This window comes from Agelaius tricolor, unplaced genomic scaffold (assembly GCF_023055355.1).
Source record: "Agelaius tricolor isolate 1412-34295 unplaced genomic scaffold, bAgeTri1.0.p SCAF_11, whole genome shotgun sequence".
In the NCBI taxonomy this organism is placed as follows: domain Eukaryota; kingdom Metazoa; phylum Chordata; class Aves; order Passeriformes; family Icteridae; genus Agelaius; species Agelaius tricolor.
Genome location: NW_027269271.1, coordinates 14,731,565 through 14,747,589, shown reverse-complemented (window position 1 = coordinate 14,747,589; position 16,025 = coordinate 14,731,565).

Sequence of the window (16,025 nt, the reverse complement as noted above, 5' to 3'; positions counted from 1 at the left end):
CCCACTGCCATGAGTCCAAGTGCACTTTAAATAGTTGCTGCTGGATGTAGGCATCTGATGATCACTTATCTCTTTATAGCACTATTTAAACGTGCTTCACTCACCAAAAAAATGAAGGGTAAAACAGCTCTACAAAATGCTTATTTCCAAACTGACTTGGAGATTCTAATTGAAAACAGAAACTTCTATAAACAAGCATCTTGGTATGAAAATGTTTTCTTGTCATAAAGTATTTTAAGATCTCGGAAATTATTTTCCGACATTAGTAAGGATTAATTCTCACAAAACTCTCTTACTTCATACAGTGTCTAGAATCTTTTCAAGGCTAAAAGTTTGTCCCAACAAATACAGCATTAGAAAAGAAAAAGACAGCTAGGAAGGACCACACTGTCCTAAGAGCTGTTCCTGTTTGCTTTTAAATTAATGGATCATGTTCTACATTAAGCCAATACAGGTTCTGTAACAGTGGATCCAGAAAACAAGCCAGCAGCCATGTTCTTGACCCACTAAGAACCACTAAAGAACCTCTGGTAGTTTTGAAAGTCCAGAAAATAGTAAGCATGCTAATTCACTAAATTCCAAAAACCAAATGGATGAATAGGCATCCTGAAGGGATATCTTGTACATAAGATAGGTTTAGAACTGGGATCAAGCACAGGGAGTATGTTCAGATGAGTACAGTCATTGCCCAGCACATCCATTCTGTCCCTCTCTGAGGTAAAATGTTGTTATTTAAAATTAGCTTTGTGTTTTAAGCTGATTTATTGTGCTGCTGAAAGCAAGGAAAAGAAAGGTCTAGAAGCAATAACTATAGGTTGCTGTGTAGGTATGGGTTGTTATGCTGCATTACATTAACTCCATTGTTTTAGTCATATGACTCTACCCAACAACCTTTAATATGAAGGGTCAGTTAATGTAATTAAGCCATTAAAATCTTCTTAGGAAATAAGTCATTAATACAAACTAATGAGGTAAAATTCTAATTCCTTACTAAATGATCCTGCATTCCTTGAACACCTAAAACTTTTGCTAAAGGTAAGTAAATGTTAGTGTTGAACTTTTAGGCTTGTCTACACTTGAAAGTTACTTTGGATTAAGGCAGGGAGTGAATTTCAAGTGCAGCAGCAAATCTGGAATAATTCCAAACACAGACAAGTCATGTGTAGTACAAACCTGGAAGGTACCATGGATTTTAAACTTAAACCAGAGGCTACATATCCAATTCAAATAACACATGCCTATAGATGTCAGATTTTAAAAAGGAAGGAAAAAAGACCAAAACCCTCCAGCATGACTAACCATCTCTTTTGTTGACTAACCCCCTCTTCTCCCCTGCCTGCCTTAAACAGGCTCGTCTGTACCCAGCACTCTTCTTGACTCTGATATGCCCCTTACCCTCCTTCCAACATTTTTCTGATAAGATGTTTACAGGCCCTCAACCTACCAAATGCAAACACAACAGAGCAGAAGAGGGAGGAAAGAAAGAGATTATATGAGAGAAGGAAAAAAAAAACAAAAGATCAAACACAGAAAATGTGAAACTAACATACCTTCACTGTTCAATCACTTTCTTCTGGCTGGATCCCATTTCTCATACTGCAGTTGTCTGTTTAGAGCTCAATCCAAAATATAATAGACAAAAGTCAGTAGATTACTTTAAACTGTTCAGTTTCAGACAATGCTCTTCAACAATATTTGATCATAACATGCCTAGAACTTAGTCACATAACAATTATTTAATAAGATATACTTTCAGATTCAACATATTAAATAACTGATATTCACCCTCTTATACCTAAAATATGGAACTATACATATGGCTAAAACTACCTGTGGTTTGCAGGATTGGGTTCCAAACTGCTGTATTCTGTTTTGAAGTTCATGTTGCATGCTTGTGGTTTCAAAACCAAATTATGGGTGAAATTCTTTGTAGCCAAGATGAAAGTATCACAGGTTCTTCATGTCTACAATTTCCTAATTAATTCATTGTTTTTATCTGCATAATTCCACAGGGTACCAAATGTTTTACTGAAAAACATCTAAACAAAGCTGCTGCATAGAGAGCTAACAACTTCAATAAGCAAAGGTAAGTGACTGAAATGGATGTGAGAAAGTGTAACTGTGCATTGAAGTTTGACATGCTGTTATAATTATTTGGCTTGGACATTTTCTTCTAGCCCTTTTGTTGATCTTTAGTTGATCTCATTTTCTCTTTTTCTTCCCAATCTGATTTAATTGCAAGGACATGATAAAATGGGTCATGATAAAGAAATGGAAGGAGATTTATGTACAGTCTGCCTCACAGACGAAGCAGAGCCAAAAATCAAGCTGCTAGATAGTCATTATCTTTCATAAAGTAAATTTTAACCAGCAGAGTAAAAATGCCTGAAATAAGACTGGTTTAGCTATATTTCTGTCATATAATGAATAGGTTGGCTAGATGTTCAGAATCTAGCTATACTTCCCAATGAAATTTCATGTCAAGTAAACAATCAAACCTAAAAATCGCCATAAAAACCCCACGAAACAAAAAAGCCAGAAGTTGCAAGTCCTTATTTTATTAAATAAATCTTCTGTCTTATTATCAGACTCCAAAGTGGTTTGAGGAGGAGGAGGAGGTCATGAGATGTTTATAAGGTGATAGATACTGTGTGGTATTTTTGAAGCCCAATATAGGTAGTCACATTTTAAAGCAAAGCCATAAAGTGAGCCTCTCTTCAGTACACAATGTGTTTCCAAACATGCTCTCTGCAGGAAAAAGTCACCTATTTAAACCTATTAGCTATATGAACTTAAATACCAACCTGCAGCAAAATTTTGGGATTTGAGAATTACCAAGTAATGCTCATGCTCCAAATTATTTCTTGTTTAAACTCCAAAGATTTGAGGAAGGAACTCTGCACTGCTGCTCTGTGCTTGGGTTTAGCAGTGCTCCTGGAGAAAACACCTTTTTTTTTCTTTCGCAATGGAAATTACCAATACTATTGCAAAACAAATTTGTAAAAGGGCTTAATTTTATACTTTCCTATGGGACTTACAGTTTAGATCCAGCTGGAATTGTGAATCAACATAAAAGTTTTTCCTTCACATATACAGTGCAGCATTAATTCTTTCAGAGAACGTATTCTTTTGTCTTTGTGTATATGAGAATTAGTCTTTATGCAAGTATTACATCTGATTTTTATCCCTCCAAGTGATCTGCAATACATACAATCTTTATTTTACTTTAGACTGCTACTGACTAATGCCTTATGTTGGATATTTGTTTGCTTTTCCCACATGTTATTTCATCATCCTTGGAATTACAATGACATGTGCCAGGGAATGTGACCTATCAGACCTAACTGTTCTTCATTGAGTCTGGATGGGGATGTAAGGCAAGTGCATACATATAATAGATGTGTATATATGTAATATATACACATATATTATATGTATGTAATATATATATTATATATATATTATACATAATATACATATAATGGGTATATATTAAATATATTATATATATTACACTTTATTCTGATACATAATTTGCTTCTGGAAGGCTTTTATGTCATACATTGATTCATGAAGTATCAATTATTTAGTGTGTGAATTGCTATAAAAATCCAGTCTTTGTTGCAATTTACACATTAAAAAAGCCAAATGCAAGTTTCTTTTCTCTTTAAATATGTACAAAAGATCAGGAGAGATCTTGAGTAATGAGACAGAGGAGGAAAAAACAACCCAACCTTCCATCTGCTCCTTTACCAAATCTTGAGGGAAAAGATTGGTCTTTTGACCCCTTGGATCTCTTGACTGAACTAGTGAGAAAAAGACTTGTGGAGAAAGACAATTTTTCAACATAAAAATCAACACAAATAACTCAAAAGCAGCTGACCAACACCCCTAATCACAGCACATATCTGAAGACAAAAAATGAGAAATACGGGATCATAAGCAGTCCAGGTATATTCAGCTAGCTGTATTTTCATTAATAATTCTCTCTATGAGCCCAAACACAAGCCCTAGTAATTTTCACAGCTGCTTCTTGTAAGCCACCACCATTCCCTCCCTTGCACAACTTCAAAAGAATTTTATGTATTTCTGGATTATTACTTCCACAGAACTGGCAATGTCAAATATGAGGTGATAATGAGCTGAAGGACATCAGCAAACTCAGTACGTCAGAGCCAGTGCCCCCAGTGTTATCAGGTGGAAATTGCTTAAAAGCAGCGACAGTCCAGGCCTTGCTGTATCACAAGGCCCAGAACCTTTTGCACAAAGCAGGTTGCTGACACTTGCCACCTGTAACCTGCTCATCTGTCAAACCATCTGTGCTTAGCAGACAGGCAACACAACTGCGTACTCAGTGCTGTTGAAAACCAGAGACAAAAGGAAACAATCAAAGGCAAGTTATGCCTTTAGCAGAGATTATAAATATATGCATCCAGTAAATTTACTATTCAGGTCTTTCAAATTTTGCTGTTTCCTGAAGGATTAATTTTCTCTTAAGGACTGGAAGTTTCATTTGCACTTGATTTTTTTTTAAGGTCTTTACAGGCTGGCATGGTAGGTGGCCACCATAGCAATATAGATCTGCAGGAGGTTTCAAAACTTTTACTGAAAACCTCATGTTTTTATGAACTAGCCAAAAGGTACCTAAGAGTTTTCAACTTCTAGGGTGTAATAGCTCAAATGTTTGAAGAAAGAAACATTATATACTTACATTTTCTTTTTGATACTTCATTTGTTTAATTCAATTGCTTGGGGGGGAGGGGGGGGGAAGAAAAAATGGAAAAATCTAAATCTACAAACCATTTCTATACAATGTTCTCTTTTTAGAACATGGAAGGAAAACTTTGCCTACCCTGGAAAATATACTGATCTATACAAGTACACAGAGAGAGAAAGAAGCATCTATAAACCAGAGAGTTTTTTGTTATCTCACAGATAAAGAACCCATTTTTTCAGATTACTTAGATATCTAGATATTTAGATGTCAAATATTTAGATACCAAGAGGCAACAGAAGCAGAATAGTTAACTACATTGAAAACTGTTCCTAATATGCAAACCACAAAACTATCACTATGAGGGTGAGAAAGGCCTCATGCTAAAGAACACTGGCTGGCCTCCATCTCTCTCATCCTGTTTCTCCCATGAAATAGACCAACCACTTTGTTAATGAACAGTAATTAATTCCAGAAGCAATGGAGATATGAGAGCAGATTCCCATAATCTTTTTTTGTAAAAGCAAGACCTGTTATTGATCAGGCTGTGGGTATCTCTCCATTAACAATTAGCCAGGTACAATAGGAGGGGATCTACAGAATAAAATCACATGTGTTGAGAGTCTGGTGTCTACACTAGACACAGCTTATTGGAAGTTATTTCCAACAGTTCCAGTGTGGACTGCATGTCCATTAGTTCCTGGAGCATGCTAGGTTCTGGGTCCCAGTTTAATTTTACTCAGGAGGTAATCCCATTTGTATACTCTGACACTGTAAACTACCTCAAAAACCAAAGCCCTACGTGTGGGAATGACCAGGAGATTCATTTCCAAAGCCTGCTCCTGGTCCAACCTAAAATGCTGAAGGAGGCATATACCAAATACCTCAAAGGACACAATTTTACTCTAATTTCTCTGCAGGGACACACATGGGCAAGAGAACTGACATGTAAGATACTGCAGAGCACTGCCAGCACTAGCATTTGTTACCTGCCGAATACATGTATCTGATACTATTCTAAGATATTCACATTCAAAGGGAATCCAAGTTCACAAAACATTTCCAGGTCTTTGCTTTAAAGTGTCAAAATCCACGCCAATGCAGAGAAATAGTTTTCATGTGCTGCTCTGCACTTCTTCCTTCCTATTTTAACTCCTTGTTGTGTCCACGATTTGTACTGGCCCTTCGCTAGGGAGAACTTCACTGACTGTCCATGAAGGGATGGTAGAATCCTTCTCCCCAGTCCTCTTTCTTCTCTCAAACAAAACACAGAGACTCTTCCATTAGAATTGGAACCTTACATATCCATACTTGTATGTGGGAGGTAAATACACCAGAGTAGATACTGTATTGTGCTGACTATTATTTTGTGAATGGTTTTACTTCTTCAAGTTAAAAATATTCAACCACAGTTCTATTTCATTGTATGGGATGGAGTTCAGATCCCTGAAGAGAAAACCACTTAATTCCTTGGTTCAATATTAGAAATGTAAAAGGAACCAAATTCTCTTAAGTGCACAAGGGATTACAAAGGTAATTTTGTAACAGCTCCATAATAAATCCCACATACATTAATGATAAACCAGCCTTATTTACCATAGGTTGAGGAAACCTTTTTTTTTACCAAAATGAAGAGTGATTTTTCAGATACAACATATTTCTTTTACCTTTTATGTTAAAAAGTGCAATGGTAACAAACAAAAGCATTCATCCAGCAGAAAGGCAGTTAGCATCTGCTAGGTCAAGTGAGCAAAAGACAGATAAAACATCTGACTGGGCTGCTGTGTTTTCTGATTACAGCTCATGCAGTGAATGTTTGAGAGTAAATGCTATCCTAAGTAGTAATACTAAGGACTATATCGATTTTGTCTATTTGTTGAATTTCTGTGTGTAAAAAAAGAGTCCAAACTAACCTATTCAGCAGTTTAGTTGCATTTTCTTGTTCTATGTGTAGTTTTGAAATGCAGGCTTGTTGTACTACTCAAAGCTTAGACCTTGGTAACTATTAGTATTTTATTAACAACGCTAAATGTACATTTTTTACTGTAACCATATACATCTCTCAGAGGGCATAATCTGGGGACCATTCATAGCTCATATTTGTTTTCCCCATGCAGCCCCACATGTGGCGAACAGCTGTAGAAGTTGTAAAATTGTCTTTACACATTGCACATGCTGTTGAATACAATATACATATACATTTATGTACGAAGCAAGTCCTGAAGCAAAATAATGTACTGAATATTTCTATTTACTTATTTTGTAAATATTTGTCTTTATTTAAATAAAGACAAATTATTCCTTTGAAATTCTATCAACAAAATAATAGCACTTAATTACTCAGAATTGCAGGTTTACCAGTTCTTACCACAAGCAAGCCTTTTAACCACATCCCCTATGGCAAGGAATCAAATGCTGTCAAAAGTGAAACTGCAAAGCAACTGTTACTATGGTATTGTGACCACCTCCACTGCAATAAAATACAGAAATGAAAATGTAAATTGTTGCTTACATATACATTTTGCTCCAGGGTACTATAAGCAAAAATGAAACCAGCTGGCAGTGAGTCACCCTTCTAGATAATAAATATTGCTAATATGAATCTGATGTGTTGAAGGGTGGGGTGAAGCTCCAGAGACTAACACTCCTCTCTTTAATATTCTATACCAAATTGAAAGAAAGCTGGGGTGTCTAGTGTGAGCTTAGTTTTCTGAACACAGCTAAATCAATCCCCACAGAGCTATCTTATCTTCAAGGCTCGTGAAAAATATCTGACAAGTAAATGGTTAGCATTTGGAATGGACCACACTGAGTGAAGTAACAGTTATTTCATAAGAGATTTCCCATGGTATATATTCCCAAACCCAACTATGAGGCCTTCACTCCCACACCCACCACAAATGATAATATTTCAATCGTGTGCTATACTATTAATACACTCAGGGCCATTTTAAGCAGCAAAGTACATATAGCCAAGCACACTAAAAGGATAGTGTATTTCTTGATTATTATTTAAAAAAAGGAAAGCAGATCTGTTTCAATGAGGAACACTTCCCTCTGCTCCCATTTTTCATCTGCCAACAAATAGAGATACTGCACATGGGACATAACACCAGAAAGAAAAGTGTTATACAAGCCCACTGTTAAATAGCTATGTTAATATGAGCAACCTTTTTTTTTTTTAGTGCGCCCCTTTTTCTGCTTTCTCACAGTCCTTATAATGTTCAAAAGAATAAGCATTATTCTGAAAATTATTATTATTTCAAAATTATTTACAATTATTTACAATATTTTGATCAACTATATACTGTAGAAATGTGCTATCCTTTGATTTTAAGGTATGAAAAGAGAAGCAATTGCCCATACAAATTGTCTGCAAGTCTTTTACACTTATCCACTACATGTTTTCTGCATACACTAAATCTGGTCAGAGTAACCGTAAATATTTTTCTTGTCAATTTATTTTTTAAAAAAGCAAACATGAATTTAATCTTACTTGTGGATCTGAAAAAAGAGCTTACATTAGCTTGACAGCTGATTCGAGAAATTTTACAAAACATTTTCATTATAATATCTAATTCCAGCACTCTTTTTCTTGTTTAAAAAATACCAAAAAAAAATCAAAAAAACCAACAAACCCAAATTTTACAAAGTGGTTTTACTTTACTACTTTTAGTATTACCTTATGTTTGTTCTTCATGCTAGAACAGCACATGGATTATTGTGGTGCTCTGATATAGGGGATCATTTTACCTATCTGTGCCAGTGAAGTTCTTAGGGAACTTTATCCATAATGCATATCTTACAAAGCCCCAGTTCTACCATTACTGATGTATGTACCAATCCATTAATAAGTTTTTCCCCTCAGAGTTAATGAAATTGCTCGAGTGTGTGAGTTTTGTTGCCAAGAACTATGATGAGATCATCTGCCTGGAGAGATGCAAGTTGGAACCCCTCACCATTTTGCTTTGCATGAATTCAGATCTCCTAGTGGAACTAGCAAACAAATGCTAGCCAAAGACCAAGACTCAAAGATGAGACTCAGGCCAGAATAAGCAAAGAAAAAAATACATGCTATGTTGTAGGGTGCTGCTTTTTCTTCCTTGTGGGATACTGCATAACTCAGCCAAGGTTCTGATAGCTCTGCTTATTGGTCAAATTCACACATTGACACCAGTGCCTGAATCAGGCCACTGCAGATTAAAGACCCTGTGACATCTAGCATTTAGGCATAGGTTCACCAGACAATATGCTCTACCAAAAGTTAGGGGGTTTTATTTCTGTTATCACAGTAATTGTCATGTAGCTAAGCCATTGTTGGTACATACAAGTGAGACTGGACTTCTACCATAAGGATTATCAACATATCTACTATAAGAGATCCAGAACCAGATTCTTCAAACATACAGAGACTGGCTTTTTTTCCAGCAGGGATCTGGGAGAAAAGGAGGAGGGGGAGTTGGAGAGATCCTCCAACCGGGAATGTAACTTCCAATAATCACTTACAGATGGCAGAGTTATGTTCTAGGATCTTCCTATTTGTCCAAAGCTATTATTTGTAACATATGCAGAATGAAAGCCCCTTGCATAAGACTGTAAATAAGCTTCTCGACTGAACTAGTTGTGGCTCAGCCAACTTCAGCCCTTGGGACAGGGAAGTGCAAAGAGGGTAAAAGAGGCCTAATTTAGTAGTACCACCCCCAGGTTTTCTTGTAATTTTGCCATTACTTTAGAGATGGGATGTCTTTAGCATTTAGTTTTCAAATCACCACAAAACTATTGGAAATGCCAGTGATAAAGCAAGTAAAACCACACCCAGTATTATAGGAGAAAGGTTAGGATTCAGACATGGAACAGAAATGAGAAAAAATGAGAGTTTTCACTTACAATGTATGAAATTCACTGCTAAAAAGAGAATGAAAAGCATGCAAGTAGGGTAGTTCATATATATTGAGGAGAGTTCATGTTTAAGTGTATCCAGTTTTCATAGTAAAGTGTAACATACAATTAATCATATTTCAGCCGTAAATGTTAGAATGCTGAATGCCTCATTTATTGGAAAGCACTTCCAAGGTTTCACTTTCAGATAGTCTCATTCAAAGTAGCTGTTTGATAGAAATTATTTGTATAAATTAAAATAGCAGTTGATCTTCATGCTAGTTCTTAATTATCAGATAAAACTCTTAACAGTGTGTCTTTCATGTAAACCTGGGGCCCACTGGAGCTGATGTATTTTCTTTACACATGAAAATAAATTGTTTACAGTGTCTGTCATCACATGTACTTCAGAATCAGAGACAATTTGACTGCATCCATTAGATTTTCATTAGGATGCCAATCAGCCTTTTTTCTAGCAAAAAGACACCAAAGTGTGTGCGAAAGCATCAAGCTGTATCTGGCACCCACAGGGGAGCAAATCAGAAAACAAAAGCACACCTGGAGTCTCGTAGACCCCTGTGTTGGAGATCAGTAGATGGCCCAATACTTGCTTTTCCCAGCCCTAAGCAGCCAGAGGGGTGCCTGGCAGTGCCTGCCCCTACAGAGGGACACAGGATTCCTGGCAGCAGCCGTGGGAGCTCCAGCTCCTCACCAGCACCACTGGGGTACCTGACCAACTTCAGCTGCATTGATGGCCCCAACACTGACGCAGCAGCTTTTAACCCTTGGTGCTTCTACAGGCTAGTGCAAAGCAGGAGGTTGAGCTGCACTTTGCTGACACCCTAGGACCTAGGAAACACTCTGAGATTCTCCCAAAGCTAACAGGGCACTGCAAGGACCTCGCTCTGCATCATGAGGAATTATGTCGTGGGCGTGCATTGTATGTGCATTGTATGCTGGATGAGGCCCATGGTTCCACTGGTGCAGAGCTTTGCACGTGGCCACAGCTGCCTCATAAAACTTCACGTTTTGCTAGAGGTAGTTGGGTCACACCTGCCTCAGGTAAAGATTCTTCTAGAATCTTTAAGTCAGTAGCATAATTGTTTATCTCTCCTCTAAAATACTTAATTCCTTACTTAACAGTATGTCAAATCTGACTAAGGACGGTTTGAGGGTTTTTTTTGGGTTTTTTTTTGTTGGGTAATATTCATGGCCAACTCTTTTTCTAGATCCCAATAAACTCTAGATACCAAACCATATGCTGAAATAATGATTTCCCCAGGGACAATATGCACTGCATGAAAAAAACTTCCTTTCAATTTTGCAGGCAAAGCATTTCAGTTTCATGATTATCTTATTCTCTGTGTTTTGTAAGATAAAGTGAACAGCCATTCCTTCTCTAACTTAGCAACATTTGCTATTACTTTTTAAAACAGATGAGTTATGGCACATCTTCTTTATCTAAGGTGTATAATTATTTTATTTGACGTTTTTCACCTCTCTCAATTTGAAAGCTTTTCTGGATTTGGAGTTTTTTTATCATCTCTTTTGACCAAATTAATCTTGATGTAGCCTGCTGTAATTTGGGGCAAAAAAGACATTGCAGCAGCAGGAGTCTTAGAAACATCTGTGACAGATCCTCTGTCTTTTATGTTCCTGTTACATTCACAGTGCACAGTGATGAGATGCAGGGAAAGCCCCTTGCGTGAATGCACACAGGGAGTTGAGGATGCTTTCAAGCAGCAGCACTGGGCTTTCTGTATTCATAGATGTCAAAAAGACAAATAACATCTCTATAATTTTACTTAGAGGCAAAACATTTTGCCCAACAATAACAGAAGACAGTTTCACTCTGTATTAACAAGAAGTAGCAATGCAGAAAAGTGAAATGTTTCCAGCACTGGGGTTAATAATTTTAGGACATGTCCAACAGCCCTTGTCGGAAACCGTGTACAAATGAGGACTGGCATTAGCCAAAACTTTTCATCAGGAATGAACACTGAAAGAATTGAAAGCTATTTCAAATTAATGAAAAAGTAAATGGAACATTAAAAATTTTACAGAATATGTATTCAAAAGAAATTCAGCAACACAATTCAATTTAGGTTTCCCAAGAGCCTCAAAAAAAAGGAAAGTATTGAATAGGCCTTTATTCATATTTCATGAACTATCAGAATTATTTATGTTCCTACCTTATTTTGCAGAAAGCTACAGCTAACTGAGCACCACCTGAGAAATTTACATATTCTGAGTAAAATCATACAGGACAAGATTGCTTCAGGTGGTAAATTGTACTTTCATCCTCAGATCCTCACTACAGGACAATAATACCTGAACAGAAGCAGATTTTGCACAGAGAAACCAGTCTGAGATTCCTCTCAGTGTTTCATTTGTTTGGTAACACAGCCAATGAGCAGGGGCTTATTCTGCAAGAATAAGCTGTCACAAGCCTCATATTTACAAACTGCTGGAGCTGTAATGAAGATCATTCCCACCTCTGTTCACTGCACCCATCAACACTTCACACTTCTCGAAATTTACCATTAATGCAGGTAGTATAAAGTGTCCATAGAATATCCTGTAAGACTCCACTTTAGCTCTTCAATCTAGCTATTAAACTACACATAAATAAATTTGTTCAAAAGTATTAGTGTAGTTTACAATTATGAAGATTTAAAATTAATGAGATGCAATATATTACAATAAATCAGATTTTTTCACTTGTTCATATTTTCCTAGATTGTAATTTCGAATAAAGTAAAAAGATAAAGAAAATAAAGAAAATAAAATAAAGAAAAAAGAGGGGACAAGATAAAAATCTCAATTACCTTTAGCAATAAAAATACTTCTGTTAAAAACATCAATAATCGCATAATTATTATACATATGGATCTGTTAATGTCTTTTTTTTCATTCTAAGCAGTAAAATGTCTCAGTTATGTTAAAATTATGCAAACAGAAAAGAGTATCTGCCATACTACTGAAGTAACTGCTGTCTCCGTTCTGTGGCAGCCATAGAAAAATCTCTGTGAAAAGGTAAACAAAAAAAAAAATTCTACCTCCTTTCCAACAATTTTCCAACAATTATGTTGCAACTGCAATTCAACAAAATATGTTTTCAAAGGGCAGTAATTAATTTATTATTCTACTATAAACATACTTGCACTGCCAGCCTAAGATTTTAGCTTGATAGAAAATGATACTTTTATTTCTGATTATCTTTTCACTTTAGATATAATTCTAAAATAAATTTTATATTACTAAACTGACCTTCATTTCCATTTCAGTAGTCCTCCTATAAGAAGGAACAGAACAGCAGCACCTGAAATAATGTAAGCTATCTGATTAATTAAAAAAGGTTTCATAAAGCAAGTTTTACCATGTTAAATCTACCTGGGAGTTCTTTCTTCTTTAGTGAAGAGAAAGATATAGTTCATAATTATTCGGTTTTAATTCTTGACTAGTGAAGTCAAGAGCTGTGGTGCCTCATGAGAGCTGTAAGAAATCCTAGCCTTGATCCAGCTCTTATTAACTTTAACAAAAGCTCCAGTTTTCCCTTGATATCTCTACTGTACTGCAGGCAAACAATCTTTTTCATTTCTTTTCTTCTATCCTTTCACAGATAATATATTTGTTTATAATGAAGTAAAAAACTATTTTCTGCTTAATATAGGAATATATTTTCATTCATATTTTGATATTATTAATTTTAATGATTAAGTTGATTAATTGGATTAATCAAATACTCAAATGAATACAGAGCACTTATACCTTCTACAGAATTACAGGGATTTAGATCTATTTTGGGACTAAATTCTAAACACATAACATTCTCTTACAATACAGCTGTAAATTCATCTGGCACTCAGCACAAGAACCTACAGAAACAGCTGAAAATATACAAAGTACCTGGATGCATTTTTTCCCTTCAATATGGGCACTGTACTCATTGTATTCACAATAATTTGTACACAAAAGTACAGTGGGATTTGTCCCCTGCTGAATAGGGAATTCTGAAAGGTCACATTGGTAAAGAGTCAAGTAATATCTTTGCATTTAGAACATTCCAGTGCTGGATGATTACCACAGTGAATTTATGTTTTTAAGAATCACCTGGAAAAGGTACAGGAAGAAATGAAAACAAGTTGCACAGTTTTTGTTACTCGGAGGCAGAAAAGGTGTCCAGAACAATTTGCTCTTAATGGCTGTTTTAGCTCAAAAGAGGCCCCGAAGTGAAGAATAAACAAACTGTCACAGGAACAGAGCATAAGTCTCTTAAGATCAGGGTTAAGGTTCATTGGTACAATTGCTGTTGGCAAAACATGACTGCATCTTGGATTAATCTTGGCATATAGAGAAATATAAAGGTACAGCGCTAATGTACAAATAATACCTTTTCTGTAACCCCTGCACTTGCAATACAACCAAATGCATCATGAAAAATACAGCATATTGCGAAAATGAAATGGGAATTCTAAATATGTTGAAACAGAGGTTTAGAAATTCAGAAAGCTAGATAATAATAAACAAAAGTTAGATAAACAGGCTCTGCTGTCAGTCTTACACAAGTTGTATTACTCTTGTTTAAGCTAAAACAGACTCCAGCCAGCCATTTATCTCAAAAAACCCCAGCTACACAATCTACAACTTGCCCTCAGCTTTTTCCCCCCAAGAAAAGCCTCAACTTTTTTTTTAAGATTATTTTAACATACTTTGACCCTCCCATGAATAAAACCAAATATGGACAGTAGAGTTTCATGCTGGAGGGGTAAATCCTCCACATAATTATTTAAATATTACTATATTATTGAAAAATCTCCCCATTTTGCATCAGTAAAAAGAAAGGTTGTGCCAAAATCCCCTTCTCTTCTGTCTCATTATTTTGTTCTCACTGAATACCAGAGTCCTGAATCTAGGCACCTCTCACTCCCAGAAACATGTCTCTCCATACACTCCCCTGCCCACTCCAGCCAAAGGCATTTCAGCCCTTGAAGCTGGGTCAGAAGCACTCAGGATGCAGTATCAACATGAGCACTCTGTTCTCCTTTGCCACCTTCAAAGCTCAAAGTCCCTGGAGGGATTGTTCAGCTTCAGGCAGTGGCCACGTGCAGAAGCTGGGACAGTCCTAGCTGCAAGGTGGGATGCAGCAAGGACCTCTCTCATCTCCTCCTGTGTTCCTCATTCCCTTTCTACAGACTGTACCTTTAATTATCACACCACCTCAGCCCCTGGAAAAGTCACGTATCACCACATTGATAGAGTGAGAAACATTTCCCATGAGGACTGTTAATATTGCAACAACAGAGCTGCAAATCCATGCTGTTTATCCTTCCTCATTTATTTGCAGAGCATAGCTGAGAGGTTGGAGGAGGAGAAGCCATTCTGATAATGAAAACAAGCATGTGCATCCCAGTGGAGCATTGCATAGGATAACTGGAAGTTATCCTTCCTCCTCCCTAATAAATAATGCTGATCAGCATTACCTGTTAGAGCAACAGCAGTGACAGGCTGTTGGATTTCTGGACTGGGCAAACTCCCCAGCACTGGGCTGGTCACTTACTAAGCCTCTCCATTTGCTGATACACTCCTCCCTTCACAGGCTCCTTGGCATAGAGAGCTGGAATATTCCCACTGGCTTCAAATATTAGTTCCTTTTTCCATTAGGATATTTTAGCAACTGTTGTACTCTCCAGGAGTTCTCTGGCCTGAAACAAAGTTTAGAACCAGCACTGGTAATAGAGGAAGGCCAAGTTCTAACATTATTGAACAGTATGGTAAGACATAATGTGCCTGTGGACACTAACAGCAAGAGCTGCTGCTGACATGCACAGAGCAGGGAGTGTTCAGCAATGGAGAAAAGTCAAGCCAGCCTCGGATGAGTTTTCCACAGAAGTGGATGCACAGGCAGAAATAGCAGGGCAAGTTCCTTGCAGAAGGATAGAGCTTAGGAGCAAGACCTCATGTTTGTGAAATCAGTCACCAGGCTGGGGACAAGAGCTTGCACACACAGTGTCACAGTGGCTTTTCTACCAGCTTCAGCACCAGTGCCACTGCTCTGAAGCACCAGCACCCATATGCTGTTTCAAGTCACTTCACGTGAGCAGTTATAAGAACTGCTCAAGTCTGGGAATGCAGAGGTCTTCAGATATCCATCACCACAGAGACTGACCTTTATTACTTTCATTATCAGGGGCTCACATAATTTCACTATGGCTATTTTAAATGTTTTAAGCACATAAAGGTACATATATTTTCAAATCACATTTCACTCGAGTTATTTTTTCTGTATGTGAACAAGCACCTAGTAGGCTTTAAATGGTTGGCTTTAATTGAATGTTTAATGATTTGTTTTTTTATTAAAATGCATTGCTATATGGTTTATGCACATGCAGAAGAACCAAGGAAAGAATTACTAAGCTTTAAAAAACTTGCA